Genomic DNA, 12,539 nt, shown 5'->3' on the forward strand with positions numbered 1-12,539 from the left:
GGCAGCCGCCAGTGTCCCCAACAACCAGTAAACAAAGAGCGGACGGCAACCAAGTTCCAGGTCTGGTATGGATTTTGAGGTGAACCCCGATGCCAAAATAATACAAAAAGTGTGGTTTCCCCTCCAAAATCAATACCAGACCCTTAGTGAGTGCCCACCTTCCTCCTGAACCATACCAGGCCACATACCCTCAACATTGGGTGGGTGTTTCAGGGCAGGGGTACTCTGCACCCCCAAAAGCATCTTGTCCCCATGTTGATGGTGATAAGGGTTCCTTCCCCACAACCCTGGGCATTGGTTGTGAGGGGGTGTGGGTGGGGGACTTATTGGAATCTAGAAGCCACTTTTAACAAGGAGGCCCCCAGATCCCGGCCCCCCACAATGTGAATGAGTATAAAGTACATAGTACCCCTATTCATTCACCAAACAGTGTAGTGTAAAAAAACACTGGAAGATATTTTTGACAAAACAAAAATAAAGAACAATATCCCCTGATGTAGATCCATCGATGATCCAATCACAATACTCGCTGTCATCGCTGACTTGAAGAAAAAACAAAGTCCCCTCCTGCCATCTGACAGCTCCGCCGCCTCCCACTTCTAAATAAACTAAGGAGCGCTACCACCCTGTGACATCACTGGGTGGCCTTGCTGTCTTGTGATGTCACCAATACAACATGCCCGGTCAGTGACGTCACCAATACAACATGCCCCGGTCAGTGACGTCACCAATACGACATGCCCCGGTCAGTGACGTCACCAATACAACATGCCCTGGTCAGTGATGTCACCAATACAACATGCCCCGGTCAGTGACGTCACCGAGTGGCACCGCCCCTTAGTATATTTAGTGGCGGGAGGCAGCAGAGCTGTCAGACAGAGGGGAGTCTTCATTGGGAGCGGAGCTTTTCTTTCCGAGTCAGCGGTGACAGCGAGCACCGTGATTGATGATGGATCTACACCGGGGGGACATTTTGCTTTAGTTTTGCTTTTTAATAAAGGACTTGTCAAAAACTGCCTGCTGTCTATTTAACAGAATACTTTGTTGGGGTGAATAATTAGGGGTACCATGTACACCATACTCATTCACATGGGGTGAGGGATCTGAGGGCCTCCTTGTTACATTTTGTAAGTCCTCTGCCTGCAAACCCCCACAGCCACTAGCCTGGGTTGTGGGGAAGAGTCCCTTGTCCCCATCAACATGGACAAGGTGCTCTGAGGGAGCAAAGCCCCCCCTGCCCCAGAGCATCCACTCCATGTTATGGGCATGTGGCCTGGTATGTTTCTAGAGGGGGGGGTCGTTTGGTTGGCCCCCCCTTTCCTGACCTGCCAGGCTGCATGCTCAGATAGGTTTCTGGTATGTATTTCTTTCATTTTGACAAGGGGTCCCCCTCAAAATCCATACCAGACCCCAGGAGGGGACCCTACAACATTTTCTTAATATTTTGTTGCCGGTAATTCTTTTTTTTCAGATTTATTGGTCGGTTAGGACGCAGTGGCCGCTCACTCCCTAACAACCATGTTGTTTACTGGTTGTTAAGGATGCCAGCGGCCGCCCACTCTTTACCAAGCAGTACACATTTCCTGAATGCCGCATGTCTCCACCACTAATTAATGACCGCATGCATTTCATTCTTTATTTCCTTCTGTGAATGTAACGCCTGTTCATGCGGTATTTACTGAGCGTGTTCAGTGTTTGTGGTCAATACCGCAACACGGGATAGGAAATGGACAGTTTCAGGATGGCATGCGGTATTTAGGGGAAATGTACCGACATATCACATGTGATCTGCTTCTGTGAAGGGAGACAATGTGTGGATTGTGTGTGTGATGTCACAATCATAAATCTTACATTTTACAGATGATATTTTCTCTCATTTCCTTGATTTAGAGTGGAGATCCAATCGATATAGAATTTGAGGTGAAAGCAGAAGAAGAAGAGGCGTATGTGAGGGATGATCAGCAGTCTATGGAGGAGGATGGAATAACGGGGACATTTATAGAGGAGGACACTCCTACAGAGATCAGCACAGGTGGGTCATGAACACTAAATCCATTCCTCCACCCATACTGCTCACTGATTGGTCCAGAGTAGGGTGGGGACTGGGTGATATCAGTTGTACATTACATCCTCCTGACCCCTGTACTATATACTCTATGTTGTACATTATATACTCCTGACCCCTGCACTATATACTCTATGTTGTACATTACATACTCCTGACCCCTGCACTATATACTCTATGTTGTACATTACATACTCCTGACCCCTGCACTATATACTCTATGTTGTACATTACATAGTCCTGACTTCTGTTCTCCCCCCACTGCTATATATACACATAATATGGATTCTCTTTTGTTACACCCATTTCCTCCCAGCTGGACATTTTATATCGGATGATGTGATTGGAGCACAGACTTTTACATGGTGATAATAATGTGATAACATCCTCCAACTTTTGACCCTTAAACAGAAAGTGATAATGAGGGAGGAGTCAATACCCCAATGATGGTGGTTTTCAGGATCAGTCCAGTCTTCATCTTGGTTGTTCTCCCCCATCCTCACTCTCTGACCTCTGGTAAGGCTCAGCCCCACTGTTCTTCATGACTAAATCATGGACTAAATAAGGAAGTGCAGTACTTCTTGTGTTGGGAAGATGGCGATGAGTGATAGAGGGGGTGGGGACCCTCGTCCTATAATCCCCTCATCCCTGTCACTCCTATAAAAGACAGTTCTGGTTGTTTCCTCACTCTCTGACTAAGGTCCATGAATAAAGAAATGACCTGGTAGGAGATCAGAGGAGCCATTTCCTAGTTCCCTTGAGGGTGGAATTGAGACCAAGCTGCCTGATGTGGGCAGAGTCCTGGTTTGGGGGAACCAATCAGCTCCTGTCTAGTAATCTTTGTCTTTGTATTTTAGTCCATGGCCGGGAGATAAGGAAAACCTCCGAGGATTGTCTCACTTTGTCTCCAGACTGGAAAGTAGAAGATGAGGACATCACACAGTATAGTCCAGAAGAAAACCCGGCTCCCTCCAATGTCCATCCGGCACCACCCAGTGTAGATGGACCATCGGATTCCTTGTATCCTGAGGAACCTCAGACTGTGCGGGACAGGGCCGACCTTCCAACAGGGAAGAGCTTCTCCTGTACTGAGTGCGGGAAATGTTTCCATTGTAATTCCAATCTTAATAGGCATAAAAGATCTCACACAGGAGAGAAGCCATATTCCTGTCCTGAGTGTGGGAAATGTTTCCATTCTAAATCCCATCTTAATTTGCATAAAAGATCTCACACAAGGGAGAAGCCGTATTCCTGTCCTGAGTGCGGGAAATGTTTTTCACAAAAATCCAGTCTTAACACACATCAGAGATCTCACACGGGGGAGAAGCCGTATTCCTGTCCTGAGTGCGGGAAATGTTTTTCACAAAAATCCAGTCTTTACACACATCAGAGATCTCACACGGGGGAGAAGCCGTATTCCTGTCCTGAGTGTGGGAAATGTTTTTCAGTGAAGTCCAGTCTTTACACACATCAGAGATCTCACACGGGGGAAAAGCCACATTCCTGCTCTGAATGTGGTAAATGTTTTACACTGAAGTATTATCTTTACATACACCAGAAATCTCACACGGGGGAGAAGCCATATTCCTGTCCTGAGTGCGGGAAATGTTTTTCAGTGAAGTCCAGGCTTTACAAACATCAGAGATCTCACAAGGGGGTGAAGCCATATTCCTGTCCTGAGTGTGGAAAATGTTTTTCAGATAAGTCGAATCTACAAAGACATCAGAGATGTCACAATTTGGAAAAGCCATATTCCTGTCCTGAGTGCCAGAAATGCTTTTCAGCTAAGTCCATTCTTCATAAACATCAGAGATCTCACATGGGGCAGAAGCTGTATTCTTGTCCTGAGTGCGGGAAATGTTTTTCACAGAAGTCTAGTCTTCACACACATCAGAAATCTCACACGGGGTGAAAGCCGTATTACTGTTCTGAGTGTGTGAAATGTTTTTCAGAGAATTCCAATCTTCATAAACATCAGAGATCTCACATGGGGGAGAAGCAGTTTTCTTGTCCTGAGTGCGGGTAATGTTTTTCATGTAAGTCCAGTATTCACACACATCAGAGATCTCACACGGGGGAGAAGCCGTATTCCTGTCCTGAGTGCGGGAAATATTTTTCAGTGAAGTCCCAACTTAAACTACATCAGAGATTGCACACAGGGGAAAAGCTATATTCCTGTTCTGAGTGTGGAAAATGTTTTTCACAGAAGTCTAGTCTTTACAGACATCAAATATCTCATACGGGGGAGAAGCCACTTTCCTGTCCTGAGTGAGGAAATGTTCCTCACTGAAGTCCTGTCTTCCTGTACATTAGGGATCAAGCATGTGTCATGGGTCACTCGGATGATGTCCCCTGGTGGCTCCGCCTCTTACATATTTGAGAGCTGTCAACCAGGCTTAGAGCACAGGTCTGGGCAGCCATCATCGGGAACAAAACCTTTTTTTTTTTTGTGGATCGCCGGTGGCGGGCTTCCTGATTGACGTTGGATCTACTTTGGGGGACATTCTTTTAGATTCTTCTTTTATTAAAGGACTTCTCAAAGACCATGTACTGTCTTTTTTTATGCTACACTTTTTGCTTTTTTTGTGAATGAGTAGCAGTACCATGTACCCCATACTCATTCACAAAGGGGGGGCTGGAATCTGGTGGCCCCCTTGATAAAGGGGGCTTCCAGATTCTGATAAGCCCTCTGCCCGCAGACCCCAAAAACTGCCGGCCAGGGTTATCAGGAAGAGGCTCTTGTCCCCATCAACATGGGGATAAGGTGCTTTGGGGGGAGCCCCCCTACCCCAAAGCACCCTCCCATGTTGAGGGCATGTGGCCTGGTATGGTTCAGGAGGGGCGGAGCGCTTGCTCAACCCCCCTTTTCCTGACCTGCCGGGCTGCTTGCTCGGATAAGGGTCTGGTATGGATTTGGGGGGCCCATGCCATTTTTTTTGTTTTGTCATGAGGTTATCCCTTAAGATCTATACCAAACCTGAGTGGCTTGGTGTGGATGGGAGGGGGGACCCCCGAAGGACTTGGTGTGGATGGGAGGGGGGACCCCACACCGTTTTTTATTTATTATGGTGCTGGTTTTTGAATGTAATTCTCCCTTTTATTTTCTTCACTATAGCTCAGAAATTCACCTGTCACTTCCCCCGGCTAAAAGAGAAAGTTTTCTTGGAGTTTATATCCCTAAAGGAAACAATGTTTACTTTGAATTTATTAAAAGATACAAAGTTTTCTGTAACTTCAGGGAAAGTGACTTCTAAGCTTGTGAACTATAGTGAAGAAAAAAAAAAAGGCGGCATTTGCATTTAAAAATCAGTGCCGACATACACTTTGTATTGTGTAAACCGAGGCGTTATTTTCAATGGATTTTCATTCGTAAACCGAAAATTGTTAACCGAGGTGTTGGTAAACCGAGGTACGCCTGTATTAGTATTGCAATCCTTTGTATTGGGATACATAGAACCAACATACATGTGAATTGGCAACATAGCACAACATTTGTGTCACATTGGAGATATCTGGCTAGTTACACTGACCTTGCCCAGGGACTTAGGATTGATTCACACCACAGAAATACAGGCAGGTTTAGTGTTCAACAGCTCCGTGGATTAGTGGTTAGCACTGCTGCCTCACAACGCTAGGGTTGTTGGTTTGAATCCCAACCACAGCAATGAATTTGGATGATCTCCGTGTGACTACCTTAACATACATGTGCTGGTGGCAGCATCTTTGCTTTCTGTCTCAATGATCCCTAGAATGTGAATTAGAATGAGGCCTTGTCTGTTCAAACACCTTTAAAGTAGCGCCTTATGTGAATGTCATACAATGGGATGAGATAAGGGCCTGGACTAATGATTGATTGGATAATGCTGGTTTGCACTCCACCCCCTTTTGGGAAGGTTTGTCAAACCAAGAGGAGAGTGAGTGAGAGAAAGAAAAGGATTAAAAAAAAAAAATTAATAAAATAATGGCATGCAGTCCCCCCCAAATCCACAACTGACCCTTATCCGAGCATGCAGACACCAAATGCCTTCAAAGGTTTATTTCCTTTGTTGAATTGCCTGCTTGGTTCACACTAGATGTGATTTAAAATTGTGCTTTTTGTTGGTAATTTCACCGTATTTTCTGTAGATTTACCAATGAGTTATAGCGTTTTCTTTTGTTTTTTGCTTTGCGGTTTCTATTGTAGTCTATATGTGAAATCGCTACAAAATGCTGAAAAAGTTACACAAGAACTACTTTTGAAATTGTGCTGAAGCAAATTGCTTACGTTAAGACACTCACATCCACATTCATTAGATCCGATATCAGGTACAATTTCAATTCCCAAATCGCACCTGAAATTGTGCACCCTGGATGAGACTTGGCATGCGATTTGTAATCCCTGCGACTTGCAAATCGCATGCTAAATTGCATTGGATGTGACTGGGGGCTAACACCACAGTCACATCTAATCCAATTTGGAAATTGGGCAACTTACAGTGAAGTCGTATGATTTCAAAATCAGATTAAATGTGAATGGAGCCTATAGTGGACAATAGGGTGCGACTTGTCATATGATTTGCATGCCAAATTGCACCCAATGTGACCAGGGTTTAACTCCACAGTCACATCAAAGTGGATTTTGAAGTGGTGCGACTTACACTACAGTCACATCATGGAACTTACAGTGAAGTTACATGATTTTAAAGTCGGGGGACATGCTGATTTAAAGTGTGATTTGCAACACATCTGACACGGATCTCTCTGCAATTCACATGAAAAGTAGTGTATTCATTACTTTATTATTTCTTGCAGCTCCAACCAAGTTTGAACCACACAAATATGAAATGCTCCAATAGCGGTCACATTGAGTGCGACTTGGCATGTGATTTGCATGACTTGAGACTTGCTAATCGTATGTTAAGTCACACCCTATTGTCTGCTATTAGAGCAGTCACATGGGTGCGTTTCCGACACTGATTTCTATAGAAGTACATGTACTACTTTTGTGGCGATTTGCATAGATATCTGTGTCAGATGTCTTGCAAATCACAAGGAAATCAGCATCTTCACTGTACGTCACACAATTTCTAAATCGGCTTTGATGTGACCGCGGTGTAAGGCCTTTTTATGTTTGATTTCCTGAGTGTTTTTCCGATTTATGGGAAATGCCGCATACTAGCAAAAGTGAATTGACATTTTCAGTATTGCATGCGAGATGTGGTCATGTGACTGCCTTAACTCATGCGATAATCTGGATTGAATTGTGCCCATAGGGCCAAGAAATATTGCCAATAGGGTTCCCTTTCACATCCCTGTTCAATGTTCTGTTGTATGCTGCACAGGTACACTTCACCGTGGCTTTCTTTCTGACTCTGATTTGTGGGGCCTGTATACCAAGGGTTAACGTAGGTGGGAAGAGGATTCATCAGGTGCAAACACTTTCTCTGACCCAATGAATGACAGTGGTGGGTGTGGCCTACCTTATATATAGAGATGCAGTTGGGGCTGATTTTTGCCTGGTATAGGCACATTATTTCTGCAAGTCCTTGTCTGTGGTTATTTGGGGGGGAAGAAATATTGTGGTGAATTGCCCCAGGTCACACTCCCGCTGTGTTTGGGGGGGAAGAGATATTGTGGTGACTTGCCCCAGGCCACACTCACGCTGTGTTTTGTTGTGGGCTGTAAATGTTTTGCATGTTCTTCCTTCTAAGGTGTGTTTGTGTGTTATTGTACAATGATTGTGTTTATTATCTTTGCATTGTAATCCTAACACATGTCCATTGCTCTGCTCTTCCAAGTTTGCTTTATTTAGACTGAAATGCAGTTTTCACACAAACCTGATGAGAAATGTATGTGTGGGGGATTTGGGGAGGGGGGAGGTGTTTATATTTTGGCATGTATTTTTATATTGATATTTTGATCTGCAGCTTGTTTTGTCGATAATCCCAAGTGATTCATATTAACCGTTTGTCTCCTGCTGTAACCTGTGAAAGCACAGTTCATTAGAAGTATAGTCTTTTAGATTGTAAGCTCTTATGAGCAGGACCATTCTATTTTAGCAACATCAATCCTGCTTTTTTTTTTTTTCACCAAGACATTGAATGTAACTACTTGTTGTTGCTGTCCATATAAATGTGGAATATGTGTTTGATCAATAAACATTTGGACTATGTATTTTTTGGGGGGATTATTTCATGTTCTAGTTGAATGTAGCACAGTGGCTCAATGGTTAGCACTTCCGCCTGGCAGTACTAAGGTTGTTGGTTCGAAACCCAACCATGGCACCTCCTGCCTGGAGTTTGCATGTTGTGCCTGTGTGGGTTTCCTCCCATACTCTAAAGACATGCTGGTAGGTTAATTGGATCCTGTCAAAATTGGCCCTAGTATATGTATGAATGTAACTTAGGGCCCTTAGTACGCCCCTTGAGGGTTAGGGACTGATGTGAGTTTACCACATATATATGTAAAGTGCTGCGCAAATTGACAGCGCTATATAAGTATCTGAAATAAATAAATGTACTTGCACCCCTAAAACTTATTTTTGCTAGCTATATAATATGCCCAAAAATTCCTTGTTAGAGCGCACATGTGCAAGTATGTCCAAACTAACTAACCAAAAGCCCCCTATTGCACCAGAGGACCATGTTATGTACCAATGAATAGGTTGTGTTCAATGTGCAGCTAGCTATTCATCTACAATCCTCTTAACAGTAATAAATTGGGCCCCCAATTTATGTTGACTTTGGGCCTTTACCGGCAAATATATATCCACCAATGTCATATACACAGTAGAGCTGCAAGCATACATTCACCAATGTCATATACACAGTATAGCTGCAAGCATACATTCACCAATGTCATATACACAGTATAGATGCAAGCATACATTCACCAATGCCAAATCCACACTAGAACTGCAAACATATATTTATGAATGTCATATACACAATGGAGCCGCATGGAAAATTGCTATGGTGCACAAATAAACGCCAAGGAGGCGCTAGAGCAGCTGTCATATCGGAAATACGTCATGACATTGGCGGCAGGACGTTTGCACACACCCGGAAGTGTGAGTGGATGGGAGTGTAGTTAGGAGAGTTTAGTGGTCATTTACAAGTCTATTTTTTAGTTTTGTGAATTGTTCTTTTGTGGAATTTCAGACCACATCTGGACATGGCGAGATCGCTGTTCTCCACCGAGGAGCTGATCCTCATTGGCTGGGGAAACATTACTAATAATTGTATCTTCAGGAGGAAACGTGTCCAATTCCTAGATCCATTGAGGTACATAGCAGAGGTTCAAGGTTCTTCCTAACTATACAGGTGGCACAGACACAAGCATACACCCAGGGCCACTGTTAGATATCACGGGGCCCCGTACAGCATACCTGACAGCCCCCCACCGCCAGAGAAAATATCCAAATTATATTTATGGTAAAAATACACTAAAAACTTTATTAATGGACATAATCCCAACCATATTCCTGTGAAATCTAAATGATAAAACTGTACTGAGTTCATAAATAAAGCTGTGTGTGTAATTGAGGTCTTGGGGCTCATTCACATGGGTGCTGTGGCCTGTAGAGTGGGAATCAGTGGTTGGTTTTTGTGGCTATCGCCGTTTGCAGGCAACCTATGTTACACTATGGAAATGCTGCAGGTCATAATTTGACAAGCATATGGGTGCAGGTGTACAGCCCTGAACACAGACAGTGAGCATTCAGGGCCACTTCCCCACGCCTTCACACCTGTCAGATGACAACCTGTGTTCATACAGCTGCTGTGTCCCCATAGTGTAACAGGTGTCTCCAGCCACATGAACAACCCCCTCATTCATGCTGTACAGGCCAGAGGACCTGTGTGAATGGGGCATTTTTTGCTTTTTTTTCCCTCAGCTCATTCATTTCAATGAGCTGCCTAATGTGCGGGAACATGCAGAAATACTGCTGGCATGTTATTGTAAAAGTGTGTTACACCTAACCGCACAGTAGTGCGGTGCCATGCGTTTTTGTGGCTGTGAATGCATCTGTGTTTACTAGACATGTGGAGGTGCAATTAAGTTTTCATCATGGTACCTGCGCACATCTGCAGAGGGCATTACATTTCTTTGCTGTGCTGGACAATGTGTGCTCTTGCATGCGTTTCTGCACCACCAATGGTGTGAGCAAGTCCTAAGGGCCAGTTCACACTATAGGAACAGTCTAGATGTGTTCCAGATGCGTTTTTGCATGCACTTTTTTGATGCATGTTTAGCGTGTTCCTGAGCATTTTGGATGCGTTTTTTGTGTGTTCCAGTGAATTTTGGATGTATTTTTGGTGTGTTCCAGTGCAGTTTGGATGCATTTTTGACGTGTTCCAGTGCATTTTTTTAATGCATTCCAGTTACTTTTTTCCCCTCTCTTTTTCTAAAATTTAAGGACGTGCGTTTTAGTGCGTTCCAGGGCGTTTTACCGCGTTCCAGTACAGTTCTATGCATAAACAATGCAGCCTGTTTGACTTTTTTGGCAGCACCTGCAATGCACTGGAACTGCAAGCGCTGATGTGAACTATGACATTGACAACCATATAACCTTCTTTCTGTGCGTTTTGGATGCAGAAAAAGCAACTGAAACACATGTAGTGTGAACTGGCCCTAAAGGTTATTAGAGGTCAGGGAACGGGACTGACCAGGAATTGTGAATTCAATCAGACTAGTGGTGATATACAATCAGGAATCATATAATAATGTGAGATCTGAGCTGGAGGTGATAGGAAATGAGACACATTAACAAGATCAGGAAATAAATAGTTACATAAAAAGAGTGGGGCGGGGATACATAGATTGGCAGATGGAACAGGTGATGACGGGGGGGTGGGGGAGGGGAACAGGTGATTACAGGGGGGGAGGGGAACAGGTGATGACAAGGGGGGGCGGGGGAGGGAATAGGTGATGACAGGGGGGGAGGGGAACAGGTGATGACAGGAGGGCGGGGGAGGGAACAGGTGAAGACGGGGGGAGGGGACAAGTTGTATAAGGAGAGAGATTTAAGGGCTCGTTCACACGTGACTTTATTTCTAACTCTTGCCATACGCCCCCATGGCATTGGATAGGTGTTTGGGAAGCGGTTTTAATGCTCCTCAAATGCTCCCCAAACGTCCTATGTGCGGTTTTGAGGCATGTGATAAGCATTTACCAAGCGTTAAAACTGCGCCACAAATGCCTGTAATGAAGTTAAATGGTATTGACGCTCCGAAAATGCCTCACAACCGCACCGCAAACGTCTGCCAGGCATTTGAGGAGCGGCACCATAAACTTGAATGCGAGGCTTCAATTCCTCCTGACTCGACATGAGGCGCCAGTTTTGCCGTGATGCAATGCTAACGCTTCAGTGTGAACAGCGCTGTGTGCTGCCATCTGCAGAATTTTCATAGGCGTTTGAGAAGCATAAAAACGCTAACCAAATGCCTGTCTGACACCTGCTGACAAAGCTAGTGTGAACTCAGCCTTAGAGAAGATAAAGTTGTAATGAAATATAAACAGAAGGAAAATTGAAAATGTCAAACTTGTCAGAAGAACAGGACACAGGTAAGATTCACTCCCATTCCACTTTCTAGTCAGTAGCCAAAATCTTAATTAATTGATCTATATTCCTGGCACTGACAGAACCCTGGAAATTGATCTCCATATTTTGGGCATTCACAAATGTCAAGGAGCTTACAATCTAATGCAGGCCATAGATGGGTCGGAAATCGTCCGAAAAAAAAAAATCGGGCCACTTTTTGCACCGTTAGTGGGTTAATTGGTCGGCCGTTTAATCGGGGTTTTGGCACATTTTTTTTTCTATTGGTAAAGTTGGGAAGAAGAAGAAGAATTCCAGTCTGCTATTATATTTTACATGAAAAGTCTTGCGGTTGCAACAATGTATCTATTTGTATCTGAATAAAACCATCTTTATCCGAAATGGATACAATGTGGCAACCGCAATACTTTTCATGTAAAATATAATAGCAGAGCTCTCTGTAAGGGACAGAAGTAAAAATGCCGGCCGTAGACGGGACGAAAATCAGATGATTTTTTTGCTGTTGGTGGTAACGTCATCTGATTGAACAACCAATTTTTTACATATACTAGGCCCAATTAACCTAACAGCATGTCTTTGGAGTGTTGGCAGAAACACACCCGTGCAGAGAAAGCATGCAAACTGGGATGCAGCCATGACTGGGATTAGAACCCATGGCCCAAGTGCTGTAAGTTCTGAGTTCTAACCACTCAGCCACTGGAGGAGACACAGTTTGAGCTGCAATGTAGAATAGTTACATTGTTTACAAATAATGATAAAGCGAGCGCTGGTCAAATGATATAGACTACTAAAATGGTATTACACAAGATGAATATAAATCTAGGTATAGATATGAAGGTAGCAGCTAGCACTCAGGGTATTGGCAACAGTCCCAGAATAGAAATATGTTACAGTAATAGTGCAGCGCTATAAATGCATGTTATCAATCAACGCATG

At 44.0% G+C, this 12,539-nt stretch overlaps 1 pseudogene; it reads left to right on the plus strand.

The window, feature by feature from the left end:
- LOC149436774 (uncharacterized) overlaps nt 1-8,218 on the plus strand; it is a 53,403-nt pseudogene extending 45,185 nt beyond the window's left edge.
- Nucleotides 8,219-12,539: the final 4,321 nt, after the last annotated feature.

Source organism: Staurois parvus, unplaced genomic scaffold (assembly GCF_062004578.1).
Source record: "Staurois parvus isolate SC_StPar_1 unplaced genomic scaffold, SC_StPar_1.0 ptg001345l, whole genome shotgun sequence".
Classification (NCBI taxonomy): domain Eukaryota; kingdom Metazoa; phylum Chordata; class Amphibia; order Anura; family Ranidae; genus Staurois; species Staurois parvus.